The 12509-nt window shown below is 34.7% G+C and overlaps 1 long non-coding RNA gene across 1 annotated transcript; it reads right to left on the reverse strand.

Moving 5' to 3' along the window:
• Positions 1–1289: 1289 nt before the first annotated feature.
• On the reverse strand, positions 1290–11610 carry LOC133254430 (uncharacterized). Its single transcript, XR_009738671.1, has 3 exons — positions 11486–11610; positions 8171–8210; positions 1290–1512 (listed from the first exon to the last, which is right to left on the reverse strand). It is a non-coding gene; the product is annotated as an uncharacterized LOC133254430 (long non-coding RNA).
• Between the last annotated feature and the right edge of the window lie 899 nt (positions 11611–12509).

Raw genomic sequence — 12509 nt, forward strand, 5'->3', positions numbered from 1 at the left:
AATTGCCTTCCATCTTATTCAAAAGCGAATGTGAAGGTGTTAGGTGCTCAGTTGTGTCTGACTCATTGTGACCCCATGGACTATAGCCCACCAGGCTCCAGAGTCCATGGAATTCTCCAGGCAAGAATACTGGAATGGGTTGCCATACCCCTCTCCAGGGGATCTTCCTGATCCACAGATCTAACCCAGGTCTCCTGAATTACAGGCAGATTCTTTACCATCTGAGCCACCAGGGTAAAAGCCTGAAATCTACCACCTTTAATATGGCCTAAAATGAGCTACATAATCTGGCCTATATTTCCCCTCTGTAATACCCTATTCTTCTACTTCAACCACATTGGACTTCTTGACCACATATGCTTGAAATGATATTCTTCCAGATGATTATCTTGTCCATACTCTTGTTTAATTCATTTATTTCAAAAATCATGTGAGGCTTCCCCTATACACTGTGTGTAAAAGAGGAAATGCCTCCAAGGTGTGACTATTTATCATTCCCTGCCTTCTTTCTGTTTTTTTCCCCTACAGACCTATTAAATTAGCTAAAAATGGTACTGAGAGTTATTTCAAATTGGAAGATTTTCTTTTTTCTACCAAAGTTTTCTTTGAGGGGCAGTAGAACTACAGAGTGAGAATAGAGTTTATTTTATTACAAAGGTGAACAGTCCAGGAAACTTCTCGTAATGTCATGTGAATAGAACAGAGTTCCCAGGGGTGAAGGCCAATTTAACTTCTTTCTTTACTCTGAGACAATTGACATAAGGCACATTCTGAGAGAAGGCATTGAGCAAATATTGTATTGCTCTCTTGGGTAGCCCAAACCTATGGTCCTGCTAAAATCATAGTTTGTACTATGAAATAACTTTTCAGAATACCAGTGTTCTTTATAAAATTCAAAATATGAGTTGCATTGTTGACATTCTTTGTGGTTCAATGTTTACCTTTATTAGACTAGTCTAAAAATAGTAATATAGCATATTACATCTTACATATATGAAATGGAAGTTAATGCCTATATTTCAAAATTCAAGGCCTACAGAGAATAAGGACATGGAGGAAGAGAGAAAGAAGGGTCATATTAAGCTCATTTAACAGTATTCCATTCAAGCATGTTCCACTTCCCCTCAGGGCATGGTTATAAAGATAGTCCCTGCTGAGTTTAGGACTACACATCACTTGTAATATCTAGCGGGAGCGACAGTTAATGGTTTTACATACCCCTTGCTGTGCTCAGAATCATATGTCTTCTCAATCAAATGATACAGATAATTAGTAATTCTAATAAAGACTCAAGCTTGACATATTTTATAGAATGATTTTAATTTGTTTGCTGCATGTTTAAGATTCCCAAAGTTTTAAGGCAAACTTTATCAATATGTAGTCCAATGGAGAGCAGGCATGCTTTGCTGCTGTATACAGATCTTAACAAGTATATCCAAGTTTAACTCTTATCTTTGAAATCAGATTCTAAACCATTAACAGAGTTTAATGTACTGTTTTAGTTCTTCTCACCTATGAAAGGAAGAATTTTATTAATAAAGGTTAGCAATCAATAGACAAAACTACCAAAAAAAAAAAGGATGAGTTTCATAGCTGTTCTCTTAAATCTCTCCAAATTTATTGTTTTGTATTGTAAAATTAGATAAATGTCAATTGTGTAATGCTGAGTTTAATTATATTGTATTACTGTATGTCTTTGGACAAACTATGGATACATTATCTAAGATAATCCTTAAGTCACTTAGAATAAATGATACCTTTTTAAGAAGAGATAGCATGCAATTTAAAATTTATTAGATTAACATCCTGATGTTTCAAGAAATAGAATTTTTTTCAATGTTTGATGGAAGAATTTGTGATCAATTAAAGTGCATAAAAATAAGGCATTGCCTTGGATAATTCTTGCCAATAAAAATTTTAAGCACCCAAGAATTTCTACAGTAAATGAGTTAACTTTTGTTTATATCAGAATTTCCAAAAATTATTTTATAATAGCATATATTCAGAGAACATCTATTTATGTTCTATATAACACCTTTTTAGCAGGACATATGAACATGACTGAGTGACTTCATTTTCACTTTTCACTTTCATGCATTGGAGAAGGAAATGGCAACCCACTCCAGTGTTCTTGCCTGGAGAATCCCGGGGACAGAGGAGCCTGGTAGGAGGCCATCTACGGGGTCGCACAGAGTCGGACATGACTGAAGCGACTTAGCAGCAGCAGCAGAAGTTTGTAAACAAAGGTAAAACTGATTGTTTCTTTAATTACTTCTAAAGATAATACTATGGTAATAATCATTGAAAACATTTGCTTCCTTTTATTGTGAGAGGAGAGAATGGAAACATAATCATTCAGGATATTTTATCATTTTTAGTAGAAAAAAATGATGGTTTCATTATGTTTCTTGTATACTATATTTTCAATTCTTACTTCTATTGAGTTTTTCCTTTTAACTATGATTTTTGCAATACAACATGATACAAATTAGAAGAAAATAATAAAACAATTAACCATCCAAACCACTAAATTTATATGAATAATTTAAGGTCACTTTTAGTGACTAAAAAATAGTCATATATTTGGGCTAATTTTTAATGATTTTGTATTTATAAAAACAAACAGGATGAATAGTTGAAGCAAGCTATGAATAAATATATTTGTTTCAACTGACTCTATTTTCATATTATCCTGATAATTCTGGTTATTCAACATCTCTTATTATTTTACATTTTCTAATTAATTATAGCATCATATTTTTAGTTTTCAAATTGTGTTTTGTTTGATTGTTCTTTCTTTCTTTTTTTTTCCTATTGCTTCATTGTTGATATGATGTGAAAGAAATGTCCAAACAAATCTAGAGGAAGAAAAATGGATCATGAAAAAATAAAAACATATAATTTCTTTAAAGGAAATACATACAGGATATTTTTAAGTGCATACTAAATATGTTTGAGATGCTAAACTTTGGAGTTCTGTTCTAAGATCATTAGCTCTTTTAGCTATAAAGCAAAGAATGTTGCTCACCTCTCAGTTCTACAAGATTAAGATTAAGTCATTAGCAACTAAAGTTACTGACCAGCAGTGCCTTAAAAGGAATTCATGACAAAAACAAGAATGAAGCATTCTGTGCTTTGGCAAAACTAGCCCCTTAGTTACATAAAAATATCTCTGCACAAAAAAAATATGAATGCAGATTCTTGCATCTTCATTTTCCCAAACATAGAGAAGCTCTAAAATCACTTAGATACCTGTTCCTCATAACTATCAAGTAACCCTCTACCAAGATAAACTCTGATTGCATATGTTCCTTAGCCAAAAGCATATATAAATACTGAACTTTCCCCCTACCTCTTCAGATCAGTGCCCTTAGAGCTACTGAGAGACTGTTTCCCAGGCTATAATCCTCAATAAGGTCCTCAAATAAAACTAAAACTCACAGCTCTCATACTTTGATTTTTTAAAATTCAGTTTACATGACTATATGATCATTATACATGATTTAAAAAAAAATTAGATGTATACCTTTTGATTATAAGGGGTAGTGAAAATGTGAACAGTAATCAAACGTAAAAGTGGTTAAAAGTAGAGGATGACACTAGATCTAGGACTTTGCATTTTGGGTGAGGTCTCTTAGGAGTTTGGTGGTTTAGGGAAGATCAATGTACCAAGGAAAGAACACATGACATGATATTCTGCAAATTGAATATAATCATGAAGAGCTTTAGTATAATAACCTTCTTTATAACTTTAAAAATAATGGAACCATTGGTCAGCTTGCAGATCTTGCACCTAGACCTCTAGAGTACTACAGGATATTTCTATCATTGAAAATCTAGGAGAGAAACCTGTATCTCTAATTTGATGCCATCAGTTAGTTCAGTTCAGACGCTTAATCATGTCCGACTCTTTGCAACCCCATGAATCGCAGCATCCCAGGCCTCCCTGTCCATCACCAACTCCCAGAATCCACCCAAACCCATGTCCATTGAGTTGGTGATGCCATCCAACCATCTTATCCTCTGCCGTCCCCTTATCCTCCTGCCCTCAGTCTTTCACATCATCAGGGTCTTTTCCAATGAGTCAGCTCTTCCCTTCAGGTGGCCAAAGTATTGCAGTTTCAGATTCAACATCAGACCTTCCATGAACACCCAGGACTGATCTCCTTTAGGATGGACTGGTTGGATGTCCCTGCATCCAAGGGACTCTCAAGAGTTTTCTCCAACACCAGTTCAAAAGCATCAATTCTTTGGTGCTCAACTTTCTTTATAGTCCATCTCTCACATCCATACATGACCACTGGAAAAACCATAGCCTTGACTAGAGGGACTTTTGTTGACAAAGTAATATCTCTGCTTTTTAATATGCTATCTAGGTTGATCATAACTTTCCTTCCAAGGAGTAAGTATCTTTTAATTTCATGGCTTCAATCACCATCTGCAGTGATTTTGGAGCCCAGAAAATAAAGGATGGCCTTTAGTAGCCCCCTAAATAATTTTATAATTGATTTTATAAAAGTCATTAAAAATCATTTTATAAATCATATTATAATCATTTTATAAAATGATTTTTATAATATTTTTATAATATAAGACACCCCTGCCCAGGAGGAAGTGAGGCCCCTGGCAGACATGCATCTGAGAATGGACCAGGAGTGAAGCAACCAGCCCAAAGAGAAATAGATAGTACAAATACAAGTATTTCAGACTATTAATCTTCCAATACTTCAGTTCTGAAGTTTAAGTTCAGTATAAATACAGAGTTGTCAGAATTCACCAGATATATTGGTGAAAATAGACCCATGGGAGCATGAAGTTTAAACACATACTCTTGCGTTTTAACAAAATGGATGACCATTTAAACACTTTTCTAAATTTCCTGGCTAAATAAAATTGGTTTTGAGTTAAAATGTGAGAAAGGAATGAGAACTAAGGGAAAATTTATGCAATGTCTTTAACAGAAAAGAAATGACAAAAGGGTGGTTTTGGTAAGAACTTGAAATGCAAATTAGCTTGAGAGGCAAACAGGAAGTAATGGGAAAGGGTGAGAAATAGCATATTGTACTGGAAAGGAAAAACAAACAAACAAACAGAGAACAGTATATGGTGGTGGCAATCACAAAATGACAAAGCAATTACACACCAAGGTATACTGAAAAGGACGAAATTGTCATAAAAAATTGTCATATAAGTGAAGAAATAATTTTTTCTTTAAATATTTTTATTACTTTAAAAGTCTAAACTGATGCTTATTCCTCCAGAACTTTCTTCTTTCCTTGCATTTCCCTAAATTAGTCATAGTCTCTCTCATAATATCTTTATCATAAAAAATTTTTTTTGAAATTTTTTGCTATCCAAGTAAACCTTTAATTAAAAATTTCCAAAATACATAAAGATAAAAATAAAAATTTATTTTTATGATACCATCCAGAGAAAATTGATTTTAGCATTCAAACTATATCTACTAATTTTTCTAATTATTTTCAATCTGCGTATATATGTATTTTTGTATAAAAAATATTTTAAATCTACATTTAAAATAGAGGTAATATGTGCTTGATCATATATTTTCATGTGAAATTTGCCTTATCTAGTTTTACTTGAATTAATCTGTGGCAATTTTGCATTTTATGGATATATATGTATTTAATCAATTTTGGGTTGTGTTAGGTCGTTAGAATAGGAAAAACGAATCTAGAATGGCAGCGGCTAAAAGACAAGTAAGGGAAAAGCCTGCAAAAATAGAACAAAGGAAGATCCGAGGACCAGTGTGAGGACCTCAGGTAAAACAAACAGCACTCCTGGCTAGTTTACATTGGACAGGCCTGAGGGGAGGAAAAAAAACAAAAACAAAAACACATACAAAGAGGAGCCAAAGGGCCAGGGCTCTCTGTCTTTTCTCCGCGTCTTTTGGGTCTTCATGCCATCATGCCTCAAGGATGTATTTTCCTTTATTTTCTAAATAAAACTGAACTATAACACAGAGCTGGAACACTGGTCCAGGACTGTAACACTGATATGTCGCTTCAAATTTTTGTTGTGACAAGACAGAGCCAAGGAAATTACACACTCCTCAGACAGTTGTATTAAAATTTTCTGCCAATATTAACAATATTGCAATTAATATATGAATGTATCATATAGTTATTAAAGTTTTCCTTTGGAATTGATTCTCAGAAATAGAATTTCTGGGTCAATAGTTATATATATTTTCCATAACTTTATACATATTTACTAATTCCCTTCCAGACATTTTATACCAGATTCCTTTCTTACAGTCTGTTAGATAATCTATTTCCTAACTTCCTGGACAATGGAAGTTTTCATATTTATATTTTAAATTTCTTATCTTTCATAATATTTTTTAAAGTTTTGTAAAAGTTTTCTTTTTTTGTGAAAAAGAATTTTGTATATTCTTTTACAAAGAATACAAAATATACAAAGGGTTGGACACAAACCTTCTACCATATATATTATGAATATTTTTTCTTCATTTTTAAAATTTGTCTTTTATTTTATTTTAATTCTTTATCCTGTTGAGACGCTCTTTAATTTTTACATTATTAAATTATCAAGCAACTCTTTTTTACCACTAGCACCACTTGGGAAGCCCCAAGCAATTCTTTTTTGATAATTGCTTTGGTATTATGGTTAGGATGTCTTTCTTGCATTTCTAATTTAGACACATAATCAGAAACCATAAAGATTGACATTAAACAAAATAATCATTTATATAAAAGAAGATACCAGTAAAAAGAAAATGTTGTAAGAAAAGTAGAAATCTTTATGTATGACAAATTATTAACTCTAATATAGCTCTAAAATGTTTGAGAAAGTTAATACAAATTTATTCTAAACATTCTAATGTTATTGCTGGATAAATTTTACAAAAACAAATGGTATATATATGTGTGTGTGTGTGTATGTGTGTGTGTGTGTTAGTTGCTCAGTTTTGTCTGACTCTTTGACCCGCCATGGGCTGTAGCCTGCCAAGTGTCTCTGTCCATGGCACTCTCCAGACAAGAATCCTGGAGTGGGTTGCCATGCCCTACTTCAGATACACATACATACACACACACACACATGCATATTTATATTTTATAGATTGCACTATTAACTAATATGTCATTATTCATCCATCAGATTACTCAAAATATAAAATATTGGTAAGTGTTGGGAAAGAAGCACCTGATAATAAATGTGTGCCTTATTTCATTAAAGTTTAAATTGAAAACTTTTGCACAGTAAAAGAAACCATAAACAAGGAAAAAGGACAACCTTTAGAGTGGGAGAAAGAATTCACAAATGAAGAAACTGACAAAAGATTAATCTCCAAAGTATACAAACAGCTCATGCACCTCAGTATCAATAAAACAAAGAGCAAAATTAAAAAAAAAGGGGGGGGCAGAAGACCTAAATAGACATTTCTCCAAGAAAACACATAGATGGCCAATAAACACATAAAAAGATGCTCAACATCACTAATTATTAGAGATGTGCAAATCAAAACCTCAATGAAGTATCACTTCACACCTGTCAGAATGGCCATCATTAAAAGTATCTACAAACTATAAATGTGGGAGAGGGTGTGGAGAAAAGAATGCTTTGCACTCTTGGTGGGAATGTAAACTGATACAGTCTCTATGAAGAGCAGGATCGAATTTCTTTAAAAAAACATAAACTATTAAAAATAGAACTACCATATGACCCTATAATCCTCACTCCTGAGCATATACTCAGAGAAAAACATGGTCTGAAAGGATACATGCACTCCAATGTTCATTGCATCACTATTTATAATAGCCAGGACAGGGACGCAATCTAAATGTCCATCAACAGAGGAATGGACAAAGAAGATGTGGTACATATATACAGTGCAGTATTACTCAGCCATAAAAAAGGATGAAATTGGGTCATTCGTAGAGATGTGCATAGACCTAAAGATAGTCATACAGAGTTAAGTAAGTCAGAGAAGAGCAAATATCATATATTAATGCATATATATGGAATCTAGAAAAATGGTACAGATGATCTGATTTGTGAAACAGAAGTAGCGAGCAAATGTGTGGACACCAAGAGGGAAAAGATGGGATGGGGTGAATTGGGATATTGAGATTGACACATATACACTACTGACTATGTATAAAATAGATAACTAATGAGAACTTACTGTATGGCACTGGGAACTCTACTCAATGCTCTGTGTTGACCTAAATGGGAAGAAAATCCAAAAATGAGGTGATATATATCACCTATAGCTGATTCTGGGGCTTCCCAGGTGTCTCAGTGGTAAAAGAATTTGCTTGTCAATGCGGGAGATGCAGTTTTGATCCTGGGGTTGGGAAGATCCCCTGGAGAATGAAATGGTAATCTACTTCAGTATTCTTGCCTGGGAAATCCCATGGACAGAGGGACCTGACAGGCTATAGTCCATGGGGTCGCAAAGAGTTAACACAACTGAGCAACTAAACAATAATAACAACAATAGATGAATGCACAGTCAGCACTCCCTATTCCTGGGATCTGCTTCTATGAAATCAACCAACAGCAGGTCAAAAATATAGATTAAAAAATTCAGGTGCTAAAAAGCAAAACTGGAATTCACCATGTTCCAATAACTTTTTACAAGACATTGATATGGCAATTACAACCGTTTTCATAGTATTTGCATTGTGTTAGGTATTATAAGTAATCTAGACATGATTTAAAGTCTGCAGGAGAATGTGCACTGGTTATATGTAAATACTTCAGCATTTTGCATAGAGGATCTGAGTCTCCAAGGATTTTGGTGTCTGAAGGGATGTGGTACTAATCCTCCTCAGATACAGAGGGACATTTATATTTGTTTCAGCACTACTGTGATAATTAAAACTAGACAGAAAAAGAGGGAGAGAGTTTGACATATTTATTAATTTTGGTTGCAAATGACAGAACCTAACTCAAACAAAATTAAGGAAAAAGAAATGCATTCTACATGCAATGGAAATATTCAGAGATAGCTCCGGTTTTAGTCAGGGGTTCCAGCAATATATTTAAATCATACCATCTCTTTCTTTCTTTCTGCTGCCAAGTCGCTTCAGTCATGTCCGACTCTGTGCTACCCCATAGACGGCAGCCCACCAGGCTTCTCCGTCCCTGGGATTCTCCAGGCAAGAACACTGGAGTGGGTTGCCATTTCCTTCTCCAATGCATGAAAGTGGAAAGTGGAAAGTGAAAGTGAAGTCGCTCAGTCGTGTCTGACTCTTAGCGACCCCATGGACTGCAGGCTACCAGGCTCCTCCACCCATGGGACTTTCTGGGCAAAAGTACTGGAGTGGGGTGCCATTGCCTTCTCCCTTCTTTCTTTCTAATACTTCATTATTTGCATTGGTTCTAAGGTGATTCTTACTAGTTAGTGGCAACATTGCTGCCACTTACTTGAGGCTCAGGTTTTGCATCCAGCAGAAGTATAAATGTTTTTACTTTTTGTTGTACTTTTGTACAGTGTTACACTATGCAAATAATATCATTTGTCCATCCCTAAATAAGACATTGTTCCTAGGAAGATTCCATAACCTATTTAGCCAGGCTCAAGTCAGGTGACCATATTTGCAGTCAGGGATGGAGTTGGCATATCCAATCCACTTGGACTGAGGTGATGGCTCAAAATATGGTTATGTTAAAAGGTTAGGAAGAATGCATGATGGAAGCCCAATGATATACCAAAATGAACTAAATTGTTAGGTAAGAACAATATGATTCACAGAATGATATAAATTATATATCTTTCCATAAAAAGTTAAAAAGAAGATTATCTTAAAATATTCATGTATCAAAACAGATATAAAAAGTATTTAACAGTACACCAACTGTCGGAATTCCTTTCCTATGAAGAAGGGCTGGGATCTGAATGAGATCCGTTTTATTACTCAATATATTTCTGAATGTACAATCTTTTATGTCCTTGCTCAGTTGCTTCAGTTGCATTTGACTCTTTGTGACTCAAAGGACCTTAGCCTGACAGGTCCCTATGTCCATGGGATTTTCCAGGTAAGAATACTGCAGTAGGTTGCCATGCCCTCCTCCAGGGGATCTTTCTGACTCAGGGATTGAACTGTTGACTCAAGAGTCTCCTGCAACTGCTAGAGGATTCTTTACTGCTGAGCCACTGGAGAATGCCTCAATCTTTTATACAATTAACAGGTTACATTTACTAAAATTTTACTACATTTTATACAATGTTACAGAGAAGACAATGGCAACCCACTCCAGTATTTTTCCTGGAAAATCCCACGGATGGAGGAGCCTGGTGGGCTGCAGTCCATGGGGTCACTAAGAGTCAGACACTGTTGAGGTCCTTTAATGAACCTGGTGGTCTGGAGTCGACGATAAGAAAGTAAAGGAGAAGGAGGCTGATATTCCTTGGTTTACTCGGAAAACCAATAAAGTCCCTGACACGGGGCTTGCTCTGTTCATGAAGGCCTCAGGTGCCCTCTCAATGGGGTGAAGGTGCAGAGCACCTTCTCGAGAGGGTTTTAGAAGCCCAGGCAGGAAAGTGAACCCAGAGGGCTCTGCACACCAGAGAATTAGCCTGAAAAAGAGATAGTGAGAGAGGGAGAGAGAGAGAAGACATGGGGACCAAAGCTCTGATGGAGCAAAGGTGTTTTAATCAACAGGTGTGGGCATATATACTGTCTTACAAGGTAGTTATTCTCAGCAAAGATAAAGATTAAAATTCCAGACTTACAAAACATAGGCGATCCATATTAAAGAGAGAGAGAGTTGTAAACAATCACTTTTACCCTATGGTTCATAAGAAGGAAGAGCTTACTTATCACTGTATTGAAAAGCTAACGAAGGAAATGCCTGGATTCCTCAGCCCTGGGAGAGGCTTGCCTCTCCTCTTAATTCCTGAATATTCAAGAATTAATAAGGAACAGAGGATTCCTGACAGATACAAAACAGCACACAGGAAGCCTCCTGTTAAATGCTTCCTGACAAGACATGACTGAGCGACTTCACTTTCACTTTTCACTTTTCACTTTTATGCATTGGAGAAGGAAATGGCAACCCAATCCAGTGTGCTTGCCTAGAGAACAGCGGGGACAGCGGAGCCTAATGGGCTGCTGTCTATGGGCTCGCACAGAGTCAGACACGACTGAAGTGACTTAGTGGCCGCAGCAGCATACAATGTTAACTTATGTTGCATGTATAATTTCATTTAATTATGGTAAATATTTCAAGAGGTAAATGCTATTTTTATAATTATTTTCAGATGAGAAAAGTTTGGTAACAGAGACTGTAACTGGTCAAAATGCCACTCAAGAACCTTTTTTATATTATAAGGCTACATGGATAGATAGATAGATGGACATAAATATAGTGTATATATACACTAATATATAACTAATACTAATATACTATATAATCATATATTAATAGATCTGTACATATAAAGTCAATGAACTATTTTTTAATTGTATTATTGTATATCACATTATATTACCCTGTTGGCTCAAACGGTAAAGAATCTGCCTGCAGAGACATGCAGGGGTTGTGAATTTGATCCCTCGGTTGGATAGGTCCCATGGAGAAGAGAATGGCTACCCACTCCAGAAATATTGCCTAAAGAATTCCATGGACAGAGGAGCCTGCTGGGCTACAGTCCATGAGGTCACAAAGAGTCGAACATGACTGAACGACTAACACACATGTCACACTATATTATGATATATATACACACACACACACACAAATTATAAACTATGCTTGTGTTCATAATTTAATTTGGTATTAAAAATATTGTCTTTTCTATATTCATTCTGTAAAGTAATGACCTAAGTCATTTCTAAAGTACTTCTAAAATTTGCAGTGTTTTATTTAAATTTTAATTCATATAGAAATGAGGTATAAGACAATAAATACAGCCTTATTATTTTCTAAATTGTTAGTATCTTGTCCCAAGAAAGTTTATTTTCCACTAAATATAATGGCTACTTTATTATTACAATAAATAACTTTAAAATGATAATAGTTATGCCTCACTGGTCCATCTAATTTGATCCCAGAACTATTTTAATTTTTGAAAAGCTCTTGCTGGTCTCAAAATTATATAAATTGACAGTACCTTTAGAAAAATTGTAAAGCCCAAGCCTTCCCAAACTCATCAGTATTCTATTCTGATAAAATCATATTTATGCTTCATTTTAAGAAAATCGATTTCTTTGTAATATTGACACTATAACTATGACAATGGACTTTCCCTTTTTAAAATAACTCCTTTTATGACCCTTAATTAGCTTCATAATTTTCTTCACGTGGTATTTCTCATTATGGTATTAATATCCCAGGACATTTTAGATTATTTAAAGTTATTATAAATGCAGCAATATTTTTCACTACCATACCACTGAAATATAGGATAGCTAATGATATTCTTATTTTCCTTGCAATATTAATTTACTGTTTGTATGTCACATTGTAAAAACATTAAAGAAATATATGTCACTTATCATAAGTTCATCAACCTA

This window comes from Bos javanicus, chromosome 9 (assembly GCF_032452875.1).
Source record: "Bos javanicus breed banteng chromosome 9, ARS-OSU_banteng_1.0, whole genome shotgun sequence".
Classification (NCBI taxonomy): domain Eukaryota; kingdom Metazoa; phylum Chordata; class Mammalia; order Artiodactyla; family Bovidae; genus Bos; species Bos javanicus.